The sequence below is a fragment of the Dicentrarchus labrax genome, unplaced genomic scaffold, assembly GCF_905237075.1.
Source record: "Dicentrarchus labrax unplaced genomic scaffold, dlabrax2021, whole genome shotgun sequence".
Taxonomy (NCBI): Eukaryota; Metazoa; Chordata; class Actinopteri; family Moronidae; genus Dicentrarchus; species Dicentrarchus labrax.
Window position 1 is genome coordinate 7,148,995 of NW_026136706.1, and position 24,671 is coordinate 7,173,665.

A 24,671-nucleotide genomic window follows, 5' to 3' on the forward strand; every position below is an offset into this window, starting at 1 on the left:
CACCACCACCATTACCACCACTCTCTCTCTAATTTCCAAATCTAGCCAAGTGTTTGATTTTGAAAAGGTCACCTTCCAGCTCTTTCTTTCCTCTGTGTGGTTTTTACAAAATACAAATCTAAGTCTGAGCAATTAACTGCCTTGGGTTGCAATGGTATTATTTAATTAGGCATGGTGGTATGGGGTTCAATATTTGTTTGGGAGAGGGGTTGTGTTTATGCCATTGGATATTTACTGGAGCAATGGAGGTTAAAATCTTAAGCCTGTCTTCTTCTTTGTTCATCAGATTAGACTTCCGTGCCACCACCACAGGCAACTGTTAAAACTGGCATCAAAGTATTAATTATAGAAAAGTGCTATTTGTAGAAAGGTTTGAGGGAGTTTGCCTGTATGTATGTTTGTTTGTATTCCCTCCTGTGACCTGTGTGGAATATGAGCGTAAGCTCTGACTACTGGACTGACTATCACCCTGTTTGTGCAATCCATTTCCATCTATCAACACACATTTTTGGATTGGGATGGAGGTCACAACCCTTAATTTCTTGAATAGTGACGTTAATATATGAGGGAACTTCATAGGAATGAAGATTTCACTCTTGTGCTGTGTTTGTTTCATAGTTTATTTATATTTGTTTACATTGAAAAAGAGGTGGTTTGCTTTCAAATGGCCCTAAACTAAATTGACTAAAAATTCTGTTTAATACTATCCACCCACAAGTTTTCAGTAGAATAAAAGAGCCACCACTTATTTTTTTAGTTATTAGTTCAGACCAGAGAAAAAAAAACATTTTCAAAGAGTGTTTTTGAGTCAGCCCATTGCTTTGAACTCATTTGAAAACATTTAATTTAAATCACACAGTATAATTTAGGATTGCACTTCATTTAAGTTGGGGGACAGATTTTAAAAAGAGTTATCAAAATTGAAGCAGCAAAAGCCAAAATATTTTTGGGATATTGAATGATTCATTGAAACACGATGGCTGAGGTTGCATACATCTCATTGTTATGGCAAATACATAAGGGATAAAGTGAGGTCACACCCTCCCCCCAAAACCTTGGGTTTTTACTTCTCTTCTACAGGGACTACCATGTTGCACAGTACAATGGTTAAGCAATGTTATGGTCACAGCTATGTTTGTGCTGCAGATCATCAGTGAGCTGCACTGTATATGTTCTAATTGCTTTATCATCCATTATAAAATAAACAGTGGTTAATTTCACATCTTCCAATTTGGGGAAAAAAGTTGTTTATGAATTTTAGACATTAGATTTAGATTCGTAAGTAAAATCCAAATTTGGTGTGAATATACAATTTTGATACTGATGGAACACATACATTTTGGTTTTGAAGTAACTTTTCATTCTACTTAAATCTTAAATTAAATTAAACAAAAACTTGTAAGTTAGAGGGGCATATACACAAAGGGGGTTGCATCAGCTTTTCATCCTTGACAGAGAGCCCCTTGAGGCTCATTGAAACCCAAACTGTTCACTGATTACAACCTTGAATCTTGAGACAGAATTATTACTATTATTATCAGATCTAGTTATAACTTCTCTTTTTTATTCTGAAACATCTCAGAAGCATTTCAGTCTGCACAATTCTCAAAGGCTGTTAAAGCGTAATCTAATAACAATTCTCAGAGAACTTTGCTCATGCTTTATGAGTTTAAATGAAAATCTTCTTATGTTTCCTGCCAAATGCTTATATTGGGACTGACAAAGGTTCCCTGTGCGGTAAAAAAGGGTAAGGAAAGAGGAGGTAGCAGGAGAGAGAGAGAGAGAGAGAGAGAGAGAGAGAGAGAGAGAGAGAGAGAGAGAGAGAGAGAGAGAGAGAGAGAGGAGACAACATAAAGAAACCATAAAGAGAAGAGAACAGGTGAGAGAAAGCTGTGAGATCTTAAGGAGAACTCAAAACAGTTGGGAAACAATGGGAACGCAGACAATGAAAGGGAGTGGGTGGGATTTGAAAAAGATTAAAAGGATTGCGACAGAGGCAGAACAGAATAAAGCCGGAAAAGCTGACATGGCATCCACATTTTCATGTGAGCCAGCACAGATCAAAAGTTATTGCAAAAAGCAAGAAGAAGAACAAGAAATCATGAACAGAGAAGTGAGGAGGAGGATGAGGATGACAGCAGAGGACTTAGAACAAGAAGAGGGGCAGCAACCCACGGGGCGACATCGGGTAGACATTTAGAGGTCCACGTCACTGGATGCAGGACAGAAAAGGACGAGTGGGGACACATCTGTGTGGACGCAGCCAGCCACGTGAGACCGATGTTCCACGAGGTCACCTGTCAAGAGTGGTGACTGCTGAGAACAGGGGCAAGGGCAGCACAACAGGAGGCAGGTACCAAGACAGTTGTAATGAAAGAAAAAGCAGGGGAACAAAGGGTGAGGGGAAATAAATGCAGGCAGAATGGGAAACACATCAAACAAAAGTAGTCCGGGGGAAGGCAGAGAATCTGAGAATTTAGCTTCCCATAAAGTGGAAAGAAAGCAAACTGTTCTCTTTCAGTAATTTCAGCATTTTTTCACTCCATGAACACTAGAGACTCATAGTGGAGACGCATCAAATTTCAACAAAAGTGAGCATGTGCGTATCTCAAAAGTGCAACAGTTCCTGTTGTGAAAAAGCACCTGCTGTTTGCTAATAAGTTGACTGTGTAAACTTAAAAAAAATAAAAATAACACAACTTCAGTCAGTTATTGCAAGTTTAAATACTGAAAAAGTCAACAGTGATATGAGAAAAGATGCATTGGCTTTTTCTATATTTAACTTCTCTAATCACAATCTACCTAATGTTAACCAAAGTGTTTTTATAACCCAAACTACACTCGCTATGCAGTCTGATTTATTTACAGTTTTACAGTTCATTAAGAAAATTACAGTTTTCCTAAAACATATAAGGCTAAACCATTTCATAGTATAATTGGAATTTTTAAAAGGTTGAATGTGCTTGTTGATCCATTACGTGGTATTTGGTACGAGAGTGTGGACTTCAAACGAGGCAACCTGGGGTCAAAATTCAATCTGTATTCTCAGAATCAACCAAAAATATAACGTGTCCTCCCCTATGTTGGTATTCCAAACTGAACAGAGGTGAGTCATAGAGATTTCAATCAAGCACTCTTGGCATAGTACTGAGAAGAGGTATAATCAGCCAAAAATAACACGCCTTTAAATACTTCTTTTGGACTCAAAAACAGACAGATCTAAATTCTGTCAGTGCGGCATTATTTTGCATTCTCTGACAACATGTAATAATGATGTAAATGGGGTTAGATAATGAGTTTAGAATATAGAAAAGAAACAACAGAAAACTAGGTACTTAGCATAAAAAAACAATAGCTACTGTGACTGAACAAAGACAAGATGACAACTTACAGAATGTAATGAGTTAATTGCTCAGAGGAGGGCACAAACGCTGAAATGGAAATGACTGAGCCAAAAAAAAAGAATGAACAATGTCTTTTTGTGATGAGTCATGAAAAGATGATTACAAGATGAGAAGATATTCAGATGTTGCCTTTTATCTTTTCACCACACAATCCCAATGACTCATGAGTGTGTCAGGTGTGTGTGGACCCTGCATGGATATCCGAGCCAGTTCTGTTATTTGAGTGGATCCGTGTGGGGTACACCACTCATAGCTCTTAAACAGCTGTGCCAGTCATCATGGTGCATGATGAAAATTATTTAGCAAATTGAAAGAGCCCAGACCACCTGGATCAACTAATAGAACAGACCATATAAATTCAACAAATACTGGCGAAATCTAGTTTCCGGTGATGACATACACAGTGTCAACAGGAACTGGACAATGAGTGCGGTGGCATTTGAATGCCGTCTCTCCCTGGCCTTTCTTCATCAAGTGTCCCTTGCATGTTTTTCCACTTGCACTCAAACTCTACAGGTCAGTACAGACTCTGCTACTTGAAAGACACTCAAGAACTCAAGTTCAAATTTGAGGTACTTGTAACTTTATTTTCATACACTTTATACTTCTACTCCACTACATTTGGAAGGCAAATATTGTATTTTTTAACTCCGCTACAATTATCTGACAACTTTAGTGACTAGTTACTTCACAAAGTAATATTTCTGAAATGCAAAGCGTGTGAGCTGCTAATATATAATGGCATGATGTATACTGATTTTTATCTCATTCTTACTGTCCATGTCTGGGGGCACAGTGCAATATACTGCTGTTTTCCTTTTATATTTAATATTCAATGAAGCACTCATTTGTATGGGTAGTGGCCACATAGAGAAATATGGACACACACACACATGGACACACACACACACACGCATATATATAGAAAGAGAGAGAGAGACATAGAGAGAGAGAGAGATTTTACTATATTGAGCCAGACAGTCCATAGCTTATACCAAACTTCTGTCCTGAAGACATATTAGGGCTAGTTAAAAACAATGGCTTGTCTATGGAGTGCAGTTGGGTGCATCTTTACGCACTGTGGGTATACTACAATTATAATGTGCCATCCTTAACCTAGGCTTTATTATGGTTAAGGCTGCATAATGTTAACATAATGTTTTAAAGAGTTCGGTCTAGACCTACTCTATTTGAAAAGTGTCCTGAGATAACTTCTGTTATGAATTGGCGCTATACAAATAAAATTGAATTGAATTTAATTGAATAAACATGCCTTGCATAATACTGAAAGCAGGTGCACTGTCTCCACTTCATTCTTCAGGGAAAAGTCTGTTGTGCTGGCTTTCTGTATATGCATCTATCTTATGCGCACAAATTAACCAAAATGTGGGAATAAATTGCATCTTTTTTTCTCAAACATTTTGAGATGTAGTAAAGTATATATTTTTTATCTGCATGGCAACTCAGGGGCTTTGTACATTTGAATTGCCAATAAATTAACATAATAATGGTTATATAGTTAATTTTCAAACCAACAAAATAGTTATTTTGCTACTCTGAGACACTTGGGTAGCACTATGAGAAGAAATGTTCTCTTTGTTCATAGATATTGATATGATGTGTTTTTCATGCTTTAATATTTGTTTTTACGCTATTTATATGCAATACATCTGTCCAAACTTTGTTAATAGTATAGTATAAATAGTAGATTATCAATGTAATCATGATAAAGAATTACTGTAGGAAAGGCTCATTGCTTACTCATTTTGATTTGGCTTCCTAAAACAAAACAGAACAAAATGCAGCAACCATTATTGCTACCACAGGTGCGTTAGCGGTTGTGCAAACATCCTCCAGCAGGCCTGGCTGAGGCAGAGAGCTCCTCTGGGGAAGAGGGAGGTGATAAAATGGCTGAGTGGTCTGGCCTACCTATGACTAGTTTTTGCTGACTTGCTGAATGACAAAGTAGTTGTGGAAAAGCAGAAAACAACATCCAGATATGTCACATAAATAAAAGTTGGGTGTTACAGTGGTGAAGGAAAGGATGTCATTGCATCAAGTGCTTGTAAAAGAGTCATAAAGAAATAAATGTTTTTAACAAAATTTGATCTATATACTGTATGTAATGTGAAAAACAAACCTAAAAGAGGGTAAGAGGCTAAGACTCAGCGGATGAAAGTACTGCATGAAATGTGTGTCAGTGGCAAAGTGTATGTTGATAATGTATTCCTTAACATACTGAAGTGTACTATGCAGATGCAGAGTGAATTTACAATTCTCTTTTAAAATGTAATGAAATGTAGTGTATTTAAGGCAGAAGTGGTTTACGTTAAAAACATAGCCACTGATGTGTAAGTGTTAATGGGTCAGCTGGCTGCAGGCAGTAATAGTTTAATGTTTCTGGTTAACACAGTTGGTTGTTTTAGATGTTTCACACACAGCAGCAGAATCACTACAGTGGGTGCTAATACACTACAGAGATGTAGTAAAGGTGTGTCCCTTTAACAGTTGTATGGTACTGATATCCTGAGGTTCCATAATGTTTTATCTCAAGCTGTAATCTCTGTGGTTGTAATATTACGCCAGTGTGAAAAACTGCAGCTCCCTGAATGGCCACTTGAGGCCGACTCCATATGTGAGTGAATCTCCATTAGCCCCCATATTCAAATTCCAACTTCACAGCAGAAATAAACATGTTTACAGCCTGGTACAAAAAGTGTTTCGACCTTCTAAGCTAAACCTCAACTTTACCCACGCTCCATGTCTTTGCCCATTCTTGGATTAACTTTTTTTTTTTTATTAAAATTTTGTTAGGGTTAAGTTACATGTCCCAGGGAAAATGTCCTCACCTGTTGATAAGGGACAGCATTGTTGTATTGCAGGGTAGCTATTAGCCTTATTATTGCAGTACAGTATTTGATGTAAGATCAGTCTGTTTTTATTATGTTTACTACAGGAAAGAAAATGGGGTTGCTGGAGTATAATCCTTCCAAAAGCCCAATACAGAGGTCTACAGTGTTGATTATATTATGCCAAACTCTGATATGATTCCATTCAAGACCTACACAGGGAATGTTCCAGTCCCGAAAGTAAACTCTAACCCCCTATGATGTGCTCTTTGGGCTTGGAGGTAATACTCATTTACTAGGCAGCAGGCTAGTTAGCCAGACAGTCACAACTTTATCTGTTTACTCGCCAAGAGCTGTCTCCAGTGGTGGAAAGCAACGCCAGTGTTATATCTTGTTTTGCCTCTATTTCTATCACATATTTATTTGCTACCCAATGTGGTTTCTTGACCTCTGGGCAACGCTACTTCTTCATCCTCTCATGTTGAAGTGAGAGCAGACCGGAAATAGTTACTCACTATTGCCTCTTGACGTGCGATGAGATATGACAAGATAGGACAGGCTTGGGCTAACCGGTTAGTATGCAACAAAATTCATTAGATGTTTTTGGCATAACATCAAAACTGTTATTTCTCTTTTCTATTTTAAAGATTTACAAAGTCTTACATACATCTCCTTTGATAACAACAACCAGTAACTCATAAAATAACTAATATAATATGGGTAAAATAATATGGAGGAAGTTTGATTTGTTTGTAAAGAACTTTCCAAGCTTTCACTGCATTTATACTTTAGGCAATTTAGCCAACTCAATCTGTCTATTGTATCCTGACTTTCTGTTAATAAAAAGTTAAAGGGATTTGCTTGCTAGTTGCTGTCACAGGAGATAATGCATCATCACATCAGGAACACCACTCTAACAGGAACAGTACAATACTCTGGAGTCTCAGTGCTAGTGGGATGTATCGTTAGTGCCTGAAACTCAGACACAACACAACACTGGTGCCACTTTACTGTCCTCAAACTGGATGTTGTAATACTGTGTAAAACACAATAAACTAACAGTAAAACTGCAATGCACAAGTTTATGTGTCTCCTTTTAACATTTTATTATTCTGCCATTCAATATTTTTGTACCTTGTGACCACTGAGTGTATTGTTTATTGTTCAAGAAGTAAAAAGAATGAATTTAAGTGTGGAATTTCATTCTTGACCTTTGTGTTGGAATGATATGTGTTAGATTATTTTGTCACACATATTATTCCAAAGGTCAACTTACTAGCTTTATTCAGAGCTTTCAACTGCATGCCATGATATGGTCATCAACAAATGGAGCTGCTGCTGGTAACTTTTGAAAATACAGCCCTTTGAGATACAGCTGAATGTAAACTCAAAAGAGTAGACATTATTTTGTGACACACACAAAACATGTTCTGAATGTACTAGAATGTACTACTACAACTGTGCACTCCTCTTAATCCCTTTCACCCAGTCACTTAAATGTTCTCGCTCATATGTTTAGTTATGGGTATTGGTGAGTATTGTGTTTTTTTTCTTCTGGCCACATTTTTGTTTGTTTGTTGCCTTAACATTGAGAAAATATTTGGCACCACACACAGGAAGAACATCCACCAGTCTGTATGAGCACATGTTAGTTGCTGCGAATTTGGAGGGAATTTTGTATTAGAAGGACGGTATTTTGGAGGATTGTATAGTTTCTGGATGAACTTTCGATTTGCCTATGCTGAAGAAAATGCATTACTTTTGGCTGAACTTAATACGTTTTCACACTCAGCGACGACTATGGATTTTGTCCTCCATTGCTTAAATTAGGATCGTGTAGGATGGGATCACGCCATGGGCAGCATGAAGAGGAAGAATGAATACAGCAACTATTCCCTCTTTTCAATGTGAATATAAGATAGATTTAGATTTCTGAATACCGGAGGAGAAGGAAAAAACACAGGTGTGATTCACAAGTACAATATACCTCATTCAGTGTACTCAGGGAGACTTATTTCAACTGTTACTTTCTCACTGCGCAGTGCTGTACTTAATGTCTGTACTTAATTTCTGTTTTGCTCTTGATCATTAAACATTAAACATTATGATTTGCTGTGTATTTGTTGTGGATTGCTGACTGTTTATGCTGATACCCCATCACCCCGCTCTCCTATACTATCACTCAACACCTTAAAGATGCAAAAAGTGGAGACAAAGACAAAGGAGAACAAAAAACATCCTGCAGAGTTTACCCAGATTTGCTGCCAATAAAAGTCACATAAAAATATTAATCTTACACCTCAATCATGGGCAGGGTCTCACCAAAGATGAGAGTTATCATTTTAAATTGACATTATGTGCAGAACCTACATTTCAGTGGGTCCCTGGTGTGCAGTGTGCTGATAACACCATAGTAAAATAAATGATTAAACCAACAAGGCACATGCACACACTGTACACACACCAACACAAAGACATGCAGGGCGAGAGAGAGAGCGAAGAAAAGAGAAGAAACACTTCATGTTAACAGAGGCATATGGTCATATAAAATCCCCTCTCAAAAATACATCACATCGCGATTTAATTTCCCTTGCAGTAATGCAAATGGATTGCATTGTTATTGGAAGAATGCAATCTATTCCAAATATGGTAATTATATCTGCATTATGTGTCATTTGTAATCTTTCACCCTTTTTGTTCCCACAAAGCACAATTGAGAGTCTGTCATTGCACTGTGTGTGTGTGTGTGTGTGTGTGTGTGTGTGTGTGTGTGTGTGTGTTTATGTGTGAACATGTACAAATCCATCCAAACGCCTTTCAAACTAACTACAGGTTTCAAACACCCTGCAAAAGCTGTTATTGCTTGTAGCTTTATGTGAATGGCATTACCAAAACAAGAACATAAACAGCATCCGATTTGCTCTGTGACTGACAGTGTAGGTGAGTTGGGGGGGGATAAAGTGTGTGTTGGGAGGTGGGGTGTGTATTCAAAGGTAATTTTGTCCCCACACTATGACAGAATTAAAAACGATTGTAACGTGTTTAAGGAAAGAAAATTTGTGTACATTTTCAAATGTGTGTGTTTCAAGTAAGATGATGTGAGGTGTGATTAGTGTATATCAAAGGAGTGTGTGTGTAATGTACCATGTGTATGTGTACATGTGTATAGTGAATTAGCCTCCAGCTGCCCCACTGCTTACAAACTGTCAGCAGCCATCATGGAGGAGGGCCCTCATTGTGTGAAGGACAAAAGCGGCGTGTGCCACCGGTGGGAGATAACAGTGATTTATGAGGACCTGTCACAGCAGCGGCAGGTAAACATGCACTTTGGGGTTCTGTCTGCCATCTCACCACCATTCTGTACCCATAAGAAGAAGCTGGCAGGAATGTACAGCATATTCACCTAAATACTGGCCAGCCAACAAGATGTGCTATTCCACTAAAACCTCCAGGGAGTGGTGAAATGATGGCATTAATAAAAGGAATGGAGGAGTTGCATTTAAGGCATGTGTGTCACCCGTTACATGAGGGATCTTCAGCTGCAAGTGTTGCTGTGGAGTCACTTATTAAAGCACTGTCCGTTATACTTTTTTAAAAATAGGAGGGGTAGTAGATTTACTGATAGGAGTTGGAAATTGGTTTTAATGTTATTTCAGTCGGGCAATTCGCATTTGAAATGTTTATTACAGCAGTATAACATAGAACAGAAGGCAGCAGTACTGATATAGGGCAGCAGCGGACTGAGCAGAGGGAGAGCTGGGAAGTTTTGCAGCTTAAACAGAGCACCAGACAGGAAGGGTGTGCTTGGTTTGTGATTATGGAGAGTGAGGCATGTCATGTGTATAGCAGGGCAGCTCGAGTTGACTGCCTGAACTAGCTTGCAGGCTTCGCTCCATATTTGCAACTACATCGGCACACTGACCCCTGGATCGATCTAAATGCACCATTAAATGGTCTGATTCTAAAGGTATGAACTGTTTGACTGAAGCTTTGCTGCTAATAGCGTTTCCACTCTTAAAAAAAGGTAAAAGGTCAATGCGAGGGTCTCCCAACAAGAGCGGGAAGAGTAACGTTAGTGCAGTGTGGCTTGGGAGATCGCTACATAAACAAACATGTCCGACAATGCTGACTTGATTTACAGTGCTCCATGAAATCTAAAGTTTGGAAGACAATTGGATTCTTCTCAAGCCTAGCCATGTGTATTATCTGGTGGGACAGCAATTAAGTACAGCGGTAGAGTGACAAATCTTTACACTCACCTGGTGAGACGGCGTGGTGACACCTATGCAGGCATTGAGAAGTCTGTGAGCACAAGCAAGAACACGCAAGACACAGATACTAAACACTCTGCAGCCTACATCTTGGTGAGATCTAAGGTAATCACAGCAGAAAGTAATTTTTGTCTAGCAGTAAACACAGTGACATGTAATTCTGAAATTATTGAGATTTGTCTTTTTTCCCGGTGCCATTTCCACACGCGTTTTTCCATGCTTTTTATGCTTTTCAGAGCAGTTATTCAGTATAAAAACCTCAGTCCACTGGTGAATGCTATGCTGGTTACATGGATTTAGGAAGATCAGTAGCTTCTAATCACCTATTATACCATTTTTAATTGCTATGAGGCTACAGTCAGTTCAATGTGCACTTGCACCTGGACAGATGTTTCACATTAAAAACCTTTGAGCAGCTCAAATGGCATGCTCCTTCTCATCCTTTTAATTTTCAGTTAAAGATTGCAACCATTTGAATACAGCTCAGTTTCCCAAGTGTTTAGGAGAAACAGTGGCTGTGAAAGTGTTTGGTTTGTCAGACAATTCTTATTTTCAGGTAATTATAAACGAATCAAAACATACCTATGAATATTATATGTCTGCCGATAGATCCTCCTAAATGTTTCACATTGGACCTTTATCCACGCTCGCTGAAGTAGTTAGTAGGTGAAATTAGACTTAATGAATCAAAACAGTATTTCTGTTCGAGGAACATGAGTCAGTTATTGGATTGTTATTATACTGTACTGTAAAGGAATAAGTGTAGTGTAAACGTAAATGTACCATTTACTTTGTGATGTGTAAATGTATGTAAAAATGTTAAATGAGATGGCACTTTGATTTGTTTTCTGCTTTTTGTCTTCAAAAAGTTTGTTGTCATGTGAAAAATAAAATGTTCTCAGCTTTTTTACTCTTGTTGAAGGTGGGTAATAGTTGCAAAGATGATGGTCAAGGTTCTAAAAAAGTTTGTATTTTTTATACACAGGAAAGGGATCACCAGAAGTGACGGCATGCATTTCGACCAAGGTCTTTGTGAAATGGTTTGTTAGTGCCCTGTTGTGTGTCAATCAGGGATAAAATTCTTGAGGGGGAAGTTTCTGTTTAAGCCACTCCTGTACTCCTGTAGTGACTGTGCCATGCCAGGCAAATGCACAAAGCCTATTTTCCTTTTTATCCAGAAGATGACTGTCCCACAATCCTTCTTCAATTGGTTATTTGTAAATCTAAAGTGTACTCAATAATGCTTAGACTCTATTTCAGGGGGATCTGTAAGTATCATAATACAAAATGTAATTATATCCCTCAAAGAAAATACAACAAATAATTTGTGTCACTCTGAAAGTAAATATCACAGCTAATCATATCTAATCATACTATACATGAAACAAGAGATCACAAATAAGATTTGAGAGGAGAGGCTCTCCCTTGCGTGTGGGAGGGTGCACATCAAAGTAAGCGTTTGGATCATTCAGCTCATTACAGAATAAATTGGAAGTCATTACATATATTCAATAGAGAACAGTCAATTATCAGGCATATACAGTGGAAGCCATGTGCTACTAAGATAATTTGATTGCACACACTTTACCTCTATTGTGATGGCAGTCAAGAGGATAAAACATGACCAGAATGACTCCAGTTCAAATATCTATGATGGCTGGGGAACTGGGGCTGGAACAAGAACTCTCTCTCTCTCCCTCTCTTAGCAGCCACTATTGAAGTACTTTTGCAAATGGTGGGCAACCCCCACCTGTTTGTAATTGTATTGGATGGGTCTCATGTGTGAATGCGTGCTAATGTGAGAAATGGCATTGCTTAAGAGGAGGTTGTGTGTGTCAAATCAACGTTCCCCTGATAAAGAGGTTAAAATCTTGCTTTTGTGTGAGTTGCAATAACATGGGAGGCCATATCCAATCATACACCCTCAAGTCACAGAATGACACAATTGTTCATCTCCACTCTATGGCCAACCCACGTACAGAGCTAAGCCTCAGCGTCTCCACACTTGAAAAGCTTACAGCCAGAAAGATTGTTGGGTACCTCAAAGACCCACAATTATATGGGTATGAGTTGGGAGGGGGTTGTATTTATTTAGCAGATTGCTGTTTTCAGTAGGCTTGACACCGCTTATGTAGTAGTACAGTGGGAAAGAAATCTGGAATGAAGATTTGTTGTCTCATGTAAGCCTAGTTAATGACTCAAACAACATATTTAGTCTGTTAAAATCAGGGAAAGTGAAGATACTGATGGTTTATTAACCCACTTCCAAAAACACATACGCTGGTGAGAAAATGCATTGAAAACCAAAAAAAATGATACGGAGAGTTATGCCATAAGGGTTTGCAAAGTAAAAAATCATCATCATCTGATGCTCAGGAAAAAGAAACACAGCGTAGTTAAGCTGACTTTTTTATTTGAAGATCAGTTTCTCCACCTATGAAACCTACTAGCTATTCCTTATTTAATGTAATAGTGTTGTAGGAGTGTACATGAAATAGACATCACATTTTAAAGAACTTAAAATAGAGGTTTTTTATTCAACATAAGAATTGTGTTGTAATGGCAAAAATTGGTCGAGGTACACAGCACGTCACTGCCTCCAGAGCAGGGAACAGATTAGCAGAGTCTGTGCCTCTGTTAAAAAGCAGCGGGCATTAAAAAGAGAAAGTCTTCATTGTCATTCATCTTGCTGGCCAGATCGTAAGTCTCACTCATGACGATGCCGGCTCCAGTCACCACCTCAAGGAGCTGATGTAATCGTGAGAAAGGTGAGACATTGTGAGACACGTTGGACGGATGCATTCACATAGCGCTGATCTCATTTAAGTTTTGACCTTTTAAGTGCTTTTGGTGGGATTAAGTGAATTTGTTACTTTGACCTGAGTGGGTGCTGAGATAATGAGTTCGTTTGACCGCAGTAACTTCTAACATATACCGATGTGACCATGAGGTAATGATGAGGCAATGATGAAAGTTATTCTAGAGTTGTTGCCTAGAAAGTGAACTTCAAAGTAACTTTAATTGTCTTTGTCAAACACTTTAATTTGCATTTGCAACATAGATCCCAACTTAATTGTATTACATTTAAAAAAAAAAATCTAATTTAAGTGGCACAAAAATGCCTTATTGTAATCTATATGAAAAGATGAATTAAAATGACATTAAAATAAATTCTGTATTTGAAATATAACAAATATATTGGTGCCAATAATGCAAAGATATCACATAGAAAAACAAAAAAAAAAAGTATTACATTACATATTTATTTGACTTCAAGCTATTTTTACATTATCCTCCAACAGTAATCTAACATACAGCTGTGACAGTCCACAGTACGTGCTTCCATGTAATATAGATATGTCATATTCTTATTATAAATTTGATTTAAACTCTTGATAGCCAGCTGGAGATATTGGTAATCATTCTTTTTTATTACGGTATCGCTGATACACAGGATATACAATCTCTGGCAGCACTGGTGCTTTTCAAGGCTACACACCTTGTCCTCATCATAAAATAAAGCCCATGGGGGGATTACATAAGGGGGCAGCACAAACAGAAATGTCAGGACCTGCTGACTGCACACCAGTGACAAAACAACTGACAAGTGCATCTGATAAACAGATGAACATGTCAGACCTGTATTGCCATGGTGTGATACCACTGATGTACAAATACTAGGTTCACTGGCTTTATTCTAGCTGCTCTGAAGCACTGTAGCAACTGCTGATGCAATACTGTAAAAACCCAGAATGTAATAAAAAACTCTCCCTATTGAATATATTACACCAAAAAAAAAACCCCAAAAACAAAAACATAGATTCAATAAGTAATGTGATATTTGTAAATGATTCAGCATTGCAGTAAATGTTTCATCACCTTTAAAAGAGGCCTTCAGGCCTTTTTCAATGCAATTTGACTTGTCATAGCAGGAAACACACAGGTGGAACTAATTGCGTTAATGATGGCTTCCCTCCATTTGGATGTTCCAGTAAGCCATGACAGTGAGCCAGCAGGAACAACACCAGGGTCCTGGAACTGGCACACCTAAATGGGATACAGCTAATATTAAGGTTATTAGATACACCTGTGTTTTTCATTTTTATGACATGTCAAAGTGTCTGCTGTGAAAAATATGTACTGTACTTTAACAAGAACCCAGCGGTTACAAGAAACATCAAAGACCGCAGTTTTACTAGTCTGGTTTTTGAGGTTTGTTTGAAATGTTGTTCCATAGCGAGAGCTGCAACACACTGATAACACAAAGACTGAACGACATTGTAGATTGTAGAAATTTGTCTTGACAAATTTACTTTAGATGTGTACTGTATTTAGTTTGGCATAGCAAAAGAGGAATTGTTATAGAGGAATTTTTCAAAAGAAAATCGTTCCATCTCAATATTAACACTCAGTCAAATATCACAAAACACAATTTTCTAACGGTGGAAGTACCAGTTGTCTGAAAGCCTGTGGAGGTTTCCCATAGCTCAATGGGCCACACTTGATTAACGAGGACATCCTGTGGCTTGCACAGAAACATGGCTCTATCAAGCTCAGATCTGTGTTGGTTTTATTTAATTTCCATATAATGAACAAGTAAGTAGGACAGTTAAAAATACCAATTCAGGAGCTGAGAGGAGTAATATAATTCATAAGGCATTTAAATAAAGTTGTCTAGAAGCATGTGGATGTACTGCACATAAAATATATATAACATGATATTATTTTTAATGGTTTCTGTCTGATAACAGTTTCAAGAGAGGAATGTATTTCTTACATTTATTGATAAAAATAAATTAAGTTTAATATTCATGTTGACATTATCAGATATGAGTTTATCATCAGTCTCATCAAGAAGAGATTAAGTGATAACAATCTGTGAAGATTCTTCCAATATGCTCACATAACTGTTTGGCGTTTGGACATGAATTATAATATTCTCATTGAAACCAACATGTCACAAATTTCAGCGTCTTCCTGTGTATTGATTACTGTTGGGCACAAAGTCATCTTATCGTTGCACAACAGAAAGTGGTAAATGGTGTGTTAAACTTAGCTCTTAATACTGCTTTGAAGTAGCATCAGGAGCTCGTATGGATAAGCATCCGCTGTGGGTTAAGTGTACTGTGTGTCGAAACTTGTTTTCTGAAATTCAATTTTGAGGCTGCTCTCTAAACAGTTTTCTAATAAATATGACAACTTCTGATCAACAATTTCAGGGTTGAACTTTTAACCCCCGCCCATTCTACTGATATGTCCGGATATGAAATACAGACAGTTGGTCAGTAATATTCCTTTCTACATGTTAACTATTTAGGTCAACCCAATTATATAGATATGTGTCATGAATGTATATTTTAATTGAGCAGGTACCATGAAATACAGTGAACATTAAGGGCCTACATTTTTTACCTCTATATATGTTTTTTAAAATGCGTTTCACACCTAGATTCAGTAAAGCACCAAAATGATTGATGATCTCTGGTGTTCATTGGCTAAAGTGTTGAGGTTATTGTAGAGCTGGATTATGGACATCAAGTGATGCCAGTACAATTTCTATGGCATCTGGTAAGATAGGATGAGGGTTGTGTACAGAGGGATGAAGGGGGTCAAGGAGATGGATGAAAGGAGGCAGATTGTAGAGGGATGAACAGAGGCTGATTAGTCACCTGGGGGTTGACACCAGGGTGGGGGCATATCATGATGAGCTCACAGCTTCATTATCCCCCTGTGGTTTGTATAATAGAAGAAGAAAAAGAACAAGGATGTAAGTATTATGCATGTATTTGATGGTGGGAGGAATCTGTAGCATCCAGAGAAAAACATGGGGGAAATCCACGCAGAAGGGATCTGGTATCGCCTAGGTTCAAACCCAGGACCTTCTTGCTGTGAGGCCACAGTGTTGACCATTGAGCAACTGTGCTGCATGTGGAGAAGAGAGAGAGTTGGGTTTGGTGGGGGGAGGGTTATGAGAAATGAACAAATGGGAGAGAGAGAGGTTAGACACATGTACGTAGGTGTACACAGTTGAATAAATCAATGAGGCACAGGGGATAGGATTAGTGAGAGAGGTGTGGTCTTGTTCCTCTTGAACTTTAGTTATAATAACTTCATTTATCTCATATTTCAGTTACCAAATGGACAGCATCTATTTTAGCAAGCATTAACAGTAAAACATTTGAGGCCTATCTTTTGTATTAATAATGTTCTGTCTAAAATTGATATTCCATCTCTTAGTCTTCCAGATGTTAAAACATCTTTCATTAGCTGTGACCATGCAGTGAAAAGAGTGAGTCATTGCATTTGTAAACAGGGAGGGTGCAAGGGTGTAAAACAGGTTTTAATGAGCCACTATTCATGAAAAGGGACTGACACAAATTAAAAATAATGGCAAGATTTGTTCATACCCTACAGCTGGTTGTACTTGATCAGACCATGTAGAGCAACACACTCAACATGTTCAGCCACCGGGAGTTCAATTAATTTCCAAATCCGTTTCATTTGAAGAACTCTTTATATTGATTTTCCCTGGACATGCAGCGCCCCAAACTCAACATTTAATGCTGAAGACCTATTACACTCCATTCTCTTCCATTTCCACTTTGTTTAGACACCTGCTGGCAAACAGAGCAAGAATGAAGCTAAAACTAACTACACAAACCGTTTCTTCATTTTCCTCAGTTAATGAAGGAGGCTCCAACTAATCCAAGTGCATGGAAATTACATTTCCTCCTTGCTTTCAAGTTTTCATTAAACATTGTAATGCTACAGCAAGCGATTTGCTACACCACACAAGCTTTCAGACTGAGGAGAAAGTTTCTAAATGATCTGTTAAATCCCAATTTATTTTTTAAAAAAGTATTTTTGTCTATAAAAGAAATTAACAGAAACAATATGTTCTAACTACTCATTGATAATGAATAAAAACATTCAGAATTAAATTTCTTTGTTGCATTTTCTTAGGTCTATATTTTACTGTGAAATAATAGAACAGTTGCTATCAGGGCCGACTATAGTTAGGTAATTGTGGCTGTAATTATTACAGTGGTCAGGGTGAAACATGACTGTAAAATTCATAATTACTGTAACAGATGTTAATGACATACTGTAGTTATGTAGCACCCCAACACTCAGTAAATGCCTATGTTAAAGGAACTCACCCTGGATTTGAATGATGGGGTGTTTTGGTTCGATTTATAGAAGGTAGCTACCACAAAGGTTTACCTGTTTTGTGTGAAACTTTTTATAGCCTAATACTTTATGAATAACCAACAACACTGTTAGACTAAGCAGTGGCTCTATTCACACGTACTGTTCACTATTTTAAATAACTGACCCCAGACAACTCTTTCAAATAAATGAAATAATATTTTACTAACCAGTGGTTTGCAATGTAAAAAAATAATATTTGCTTTGTTAGTTAAGAAGAAACAAAAATGAAATAACACAATTACCCAAATTAGACTTCTTTAAAATAAAAATATTATAGATGAAATACTAAATTGTAAACAAAATACCCTTTACCAAAATTGGCAAAACACTGTAGAAAATCAGACACTTATAATAATATTCAAAACTTAAATTATCTCAGGTCTCTAACATTCCTAGTTCTTACCACTTTAATATGATTTCTCTGAACTCATCAGACTCAGATCAAATATGCTACTTAACTAAACTCTAAACAAAACAGTGGGCCCACACACACACACACACACACAAACAATAAAAGTTGCAGGCCTGTGTGTTGCTCGGTGCGGTGCGGCAGGCAAATCTTTATCCTCAGTGGCAATTAACAGTCACACAGAAAATCCAACTCATGGTCTGGAATAAGTCCTGGAGAAACAGTTCATGAAGAGATGGAGACAAAAGCAAACGGCAGCAGAAGCAAAGTCCTCCTCAGGAAGCGGGAAACAGTCCTTCCGGTTCAGCAATGGCGTCCTCTTGGCTAGCAGCTCGCTGGCTCCACTGTGATTAGGCAAGAAACGTTACTGTCCTCAGCTACAGCTTCTTATGTTACTTAAACATTCAGCAAGTTATCACTTTACTTTAGCTCCCCATTTCTCTCTCTTTTCTCTTCTCTCCTTCTCCTCCATTCTCCTGTCTCTCTTGTTGTCGCTTTTTTTTTTCGCTCACTCCCTTACCTATGGTCATTTACCACCAGGTGACACTGAGTGACGTATACAGCAACCAATCAAATGAACAGCATGAACCAATGACACAAATCGGAATATTCAGTTTGGTTTACCACAGATAAACTATTTACACTCTATTATGAATTTATGTTAATCTCTTGGTTAACATTTCATCTATCACTGCTTTTAATCGAAATTACTGTCAGTTTACTTGCGTTACTAAATTATTTAATTAAATAATTGAAATAATTATTTGTATTACAAATGAACTTGTTTTAACCCCTGTACGTTTACACCGGGCTACACATAGTATGTTGCTAGAACTACAACTTGGGCAAATGTCACAGCTTCGCTCCACTTTCACTTTCAAAACACTTTCGCTGACTTTGTTGAACTTGGAGGTTTTGTCACTTTCAGAGAGAGTGACCTTCATTTAGGTTTCTACTACTTAAAGGTGGGTGATAAACTGAAGGCGAGTGTGTCTAAGCAAAGTGTTGAGCCACTATGAGCCTCCAGAGTAACTTTAATGCACATTGGCAACGTTTCTGCAATGGCTTTTTATTCAATGTTGTGTATCATAACAGATTACAACCGTTGCCCACTCTGGGACACTTTACGACGTTCCAACAGAAAGACGAGCACGTTTGAATTTTGTTGCCTTTCACAAAGAATTCCACAACGTTGACCAATAGGAGCGCCAAGGACTCTTCCATGCACAAGTGTGAACATGGTGAGACCAAAGTGGAATTATGTTGTTGGCACTTTGAGGTGGAACTGTGAACCAGAGGAAAGGTCACTGCCATTTTTTCTTTCTTTATTAGGCTTCTCTGAACACAAAACAGCCAGTAGCATACACACCACAATTGGTTGTTTACATTCCTGTTCCCAGAATTATGCCCCTAGCACTCCCTTCCCAATGACATTACACATGTTGTGTAAGACAACCCCCAGGTTGGCAACCACCGCTGTATGATGACAAGCTATGATAAGTAAGGAACCAATGTGTACTCACATGTCATTTCTTTTAGCCAAGTCATGGCATTCATTTATTTACTCTATCATTTCCTAATCTGACACAGTGCACATCGTAACAGACAAAAATATTGTATAGTTCAAACCCAGCATTGGCTATCTGATATCTGTGTTGTTGTCTGAGTATTTCAGACAAAAACACAGGTATTTGTCAGCATTGGACGCAACACATCCATGTGTCTCTGATCGCCTGCAGTCTGTCTGTGTGACTTCATGATGGGTCATTTCTCCACGTCCATGCACATAAAGAGTTTGGCATGGGTTTGATTCCCCCCATGGATATAGAAGCAGGGAGCCTGACAGTGGGACCATTGTGATGAATAGCCTTTTAAAACTATGAAGTACAGCTCTGCCATTGTTTTTTTCACCACCTCCTGCCTCCCCCCCTTCCCCTCCCTCTTCTCTTCCCTCACCATTTTTTGTGTGTGATGGATTGGTTTTCAGCCACTGAGCGTCAACGCCATTAGCCGCAGGAGCTGTCCGATACTGCCACAGCGGCATATGTGTGGAGACACAGATCAGAGAAGGAACCGACATTTCCGGGCAATGGGCCTTGGATGCATGCAACACAAAACCAGTAATGGAGGTCTCGCCTCAGACAGCTATTGATGTACCATGGGATTGTATGTCACAGAACAAGCAGACCAACACAAACATGCTCATCAGTGCAGTGTGGTCATGATAATGACGGAGCCTAGAACTGAATCTTAAAGGAATCCACATGTTACTACTTTTTTGTCTTTCCTTCAATTTTTGGTACAGATAAATTTTTTGTGGATTGGAGTCCAATGTTCAGACTCAACTTTCAAACTACATGCAGTCATAAAAAGTAAGCAATGAATTTGAGGAGCTCTGGATGAAAAGGAATGATAATGAAATTACACAAACCTTGAACCTCTTTGCCCTTTTAGATATTTTATAAAATAATTTAATACTAGAACCGCCAGTGAGTGAAATTTACCCTTTGATTACATGTAACTTTGTTTAACTAAAATACTAAAAGTCCCTCAGTCTTTGACTTTACCTTAAAGTGTGTTATATATTGCCCCTTATTGTTAGAAATTGTTAACATAAAGCCAGATTTAAATAAGGGACATTTATACCCGTGCCAGCAGGTAAAATTGACCCCTACATAGAATGCGATCATTTTCCCACTATCAATTTCATGCGTTTAGATAACCATTCTATGATGGCCTTTTGTCTGCTACCACGAGTGATACAGCCGCATACACACACATAAGTTTTAGGGCAACCTTTAATATGGATGAGAGAAAGAGATTATTTATTATTAATGAAAAATCAGACATTAGACCTTCTCATTGCATTGAATGAAGGAGTGTCTGATGGTTAGTTTCCTCTTGGATTTGTTATTTGATTGATTCTCTGAACTATATACGACAAATACAAAATTTTATATTATAGCACTGCTATGCTACTATAGAGTAGTGTCACCTTCATGTTCAAAAAAAGAATTAGAAACAGAGAGACGATCATAGACACACAGTTGTTTAGTATGATCATTCAGTAGCGTTTGTGAGGTAAAGTTTATACTGTCAAAACTAGGGTGTGTTTTGTAAAATAGGAATTATTAAAATGCTGGTGGTGTGGTGGCAGTGGGTTGCTCCCATTGGGCCAATCACAAACTGTTTGTACCTTAAAAATCAGTGCATTCTATTAGTGGGTAAATTTTACCTATTGGCCTGTTTTTTTGTTTGTTTGTTTGTTTGTTTTTGCAATATTAAGCATTAGTCAAACTGGAACACCCAGTACCAATTATGAGTAACTGCTAGTGTAAATACCACCAACTGTTGACACAGAGTCATATCAAATCTGCCTTTGGGCAAGGAGAAGAAACTTGACTTTTAAATGTGTTAAATGGTCCTCCGACAGCTCATTCAGCACTGACTACCAGTGAAATTGTCACTACTAATATTTTACAAACTGAAGCAATAATCTGGCTCAATCAATGGGGAAAAAACCTACAACGTTTCAGACAGTGCTATTTGTGTACATTATGTGTGGGTCTTTCACAGTCCACAGAGCAAGAATAATGAGCTTACAGGATCTAATAGATTTATATTACAAAGACAGCCCATACTTTCTGGTTATATGATCCAATAAAAACCTCCAGATAAGATAAACCAATGCTATTTACACAAATTAAAAAATCTATTTTCAGACTTCAGTCATATAAGTCTAAAGGTGACAACATATATTAATACATATACTGTTATGTAAATAAATAAGCATCTAAATGCATTAATGTATAATGAAATGCATGAATAAAAAGCAATGTGAAAAAGATGTTTTATAAACTTACATCCATAACAAATAATAAAAAGATATTAGTGAAAGTCAAAGAAATCCAATTAGTTTCAAGGCTTTTTGCATGATTGTGCGGACTGAATGCACAGCATGTGCAGATGCTTTTGTCCAGATATGGTCAGTCATGCACATATGCACATATGCTGGTATAAATGACCAGTATAAAGGTACAAAGCCCTTGATCACCAAAAAATATGGGCTCCCTAAAACCGATCATTTCCTTACAGTAATATTCAAAAGATCTGTTTTAAGTGATACATTTTTTATATATTTTGCAAATTCCAAATTTCAGTGTGTGGAGGTCATCCTGCAGGATTATTATAGAGACAGCCTGTGATTATCGCATGAGTGATATTTTTTTCTCAAACTGCACGTAGTCTCATTGAGACCTCTGGGTTCCCTGGAGTGTGTTGATAAAAAGTCACTCTTGCTATTTAAATTCAAATGAAATTTGATTTGCAAAATGATTCTTGTCAGGGAGGCTGATCTGAGTCCTTTTTTCCCAGTGTGGACAGTGTATCTCTGTCCCCTTCTTTTTCTTAATGCAAAAATGTTTCTCTGTCTTAAACCCTTGAATTTATCTATAAGCTTACATATATACCTAGACTGCTACAGCACAATTGTCTTTGGAATCAGATAGTGAATATTTTGGTTGCATTCCTCAAGGGCAGAGACAACAGCAAACTTTCATGTATGTATTTCACTTTTGTCAATTTGTCAGATTAACACAGCCCAGGTTACTTTAGAAAACAGTATCTACAGTGGAGACAACCCTTTCCGATGGGAAACAGAAGCCTTATTTCGCTCCTTTCAAAGCCACCAGACTCATTTGAAAGAAGAAAACAGTAATTTTACCTATCAGAACACGGGATAGGCTGGTCTATCCACAGCAACTAATGTTGCACTGAAACACTAATGTGACACATAACACAATAATAACAAAGAAACTAACCTATTGAGGTAGCAATGGACCAGCTACCTCCGTGTTCGGTGATGTAAAATTTCTGGTTCTGTTAATGAAGTCTGGTGACTTTAAAAGGGTCAAAGATGGATTCAGTTACTTGTTGAAAAATGTAAGGTTGATGACGAAGTAATGAGGTGAAAATATTCTAAATATAGCGTACACTTGAACTGACACTTATTTTTGTTTTAGGTGGTTAAAATACGTGCCGGCACTCCTGTCTGCTGCTCCAAACGTGGGGCACACTGATCTCTGTCTACTGTAGGTAATACACTGACAATGGATAAGTACCTCCTACAACCCCACTTAAAAACAAACACCCGAATTATCATTTTTAGTGCATGTAAATGTTTCTGACGCACCTAATGGGGTTAAATTAAAGCTAACCAGTTGAGCTATCATGATTCACCCATCATAACATTATTTTCCCCTTGACAAATCCTAAATGTTACTTTAATCACAAGAGTTGTGATTCGTCTATATGTACTGCATCTGTCATCTGTGTATCATAGAGGCTGTATGGTAGATAATTTAGATGGCACAAGCATAAATTAACAAAATGTAACCTTGATGGCGGAGTCAGTGTGTGTGATAACTGAGATGCCATGTCAAAATTCTACATAATGCCGTAAGCAAGATTCTGTCTGTAGCTGAAGCTGTATATTTTAAGTTAGTTTTGTTTCTCAAAATTCAGTAGTTAAATTTAAGATACACTTGTACATCAGATTAAGTCACCATTCCAGCCACTGTCTGTTGTCTGCTGTTTTTTCCCACTATTTACTAACTCTCCTGTCCTGTCCTGTCATTGCAGATCCAGCCACTCTCTCCTGCCCTGCAGTAACCCCTTTCCAGCCATTCCCATCACCTGACCTCCCCCACCCAAATGCTCACCTGTTTCCCATTCCCCCCTGGCAATATATGAATTTATAAGTATATTCATTTGTAGACAGACATTATTTTTCATTGGGCTTTATTTCACAGAATACTAATGGACAATTTTTGCTCTGTATGTTTAGACCATATCTCCATCTGGCCACGCTGACCTTATGTATCAGTTGGATTTAGGTGACAGGACTGCACTGGTGAGCTCATCTACCAAGCTCACCTGTAAACAAAGATTATGATTCATCTAATGCTTAACTCATGTTAAGACAGAAGTAAGACTGTAAACACAGAATTCGAAGATGCATACTGCAGCACTGTGAACATATGCCTTATTCAAATTGTTTGAATTTATCACACTTTGACATTCTGTAGGCTTCAGTTAGTGCCTAATTAAAATCTAAAGCTCAGACCTTTGTCAAACTCAACATTTTCACAGTATTCTGGTCAACATATGTGCTTCCAAATGCACTGAAAAATAAATGAATTAATATAGAGACATACTTTAATTTGTTGAATAATAATAAACATGTTTGTTCCATAGCTGTAGTTTCATATTTAAAATAGCATTTTCACCTCTTGTTTCTTTCAACTAAACTAAAAAGAAATCCAAAAAACAGACTTCCAAAAGAAACAGCATTTCCACCATATGGAGGCTGTTGTGTCCCTTGTTCAAACCAAGCAGAGTGTGATCCAACACATAAAAATGCAAATTACCTTATTTTCTTGCTGTGAAGTACATACTCTTGTTTGATACTTTAAAGTTGTTTAATGGCACATTAAAACTTTCACCTTTACATGGATTTGGAGAACTT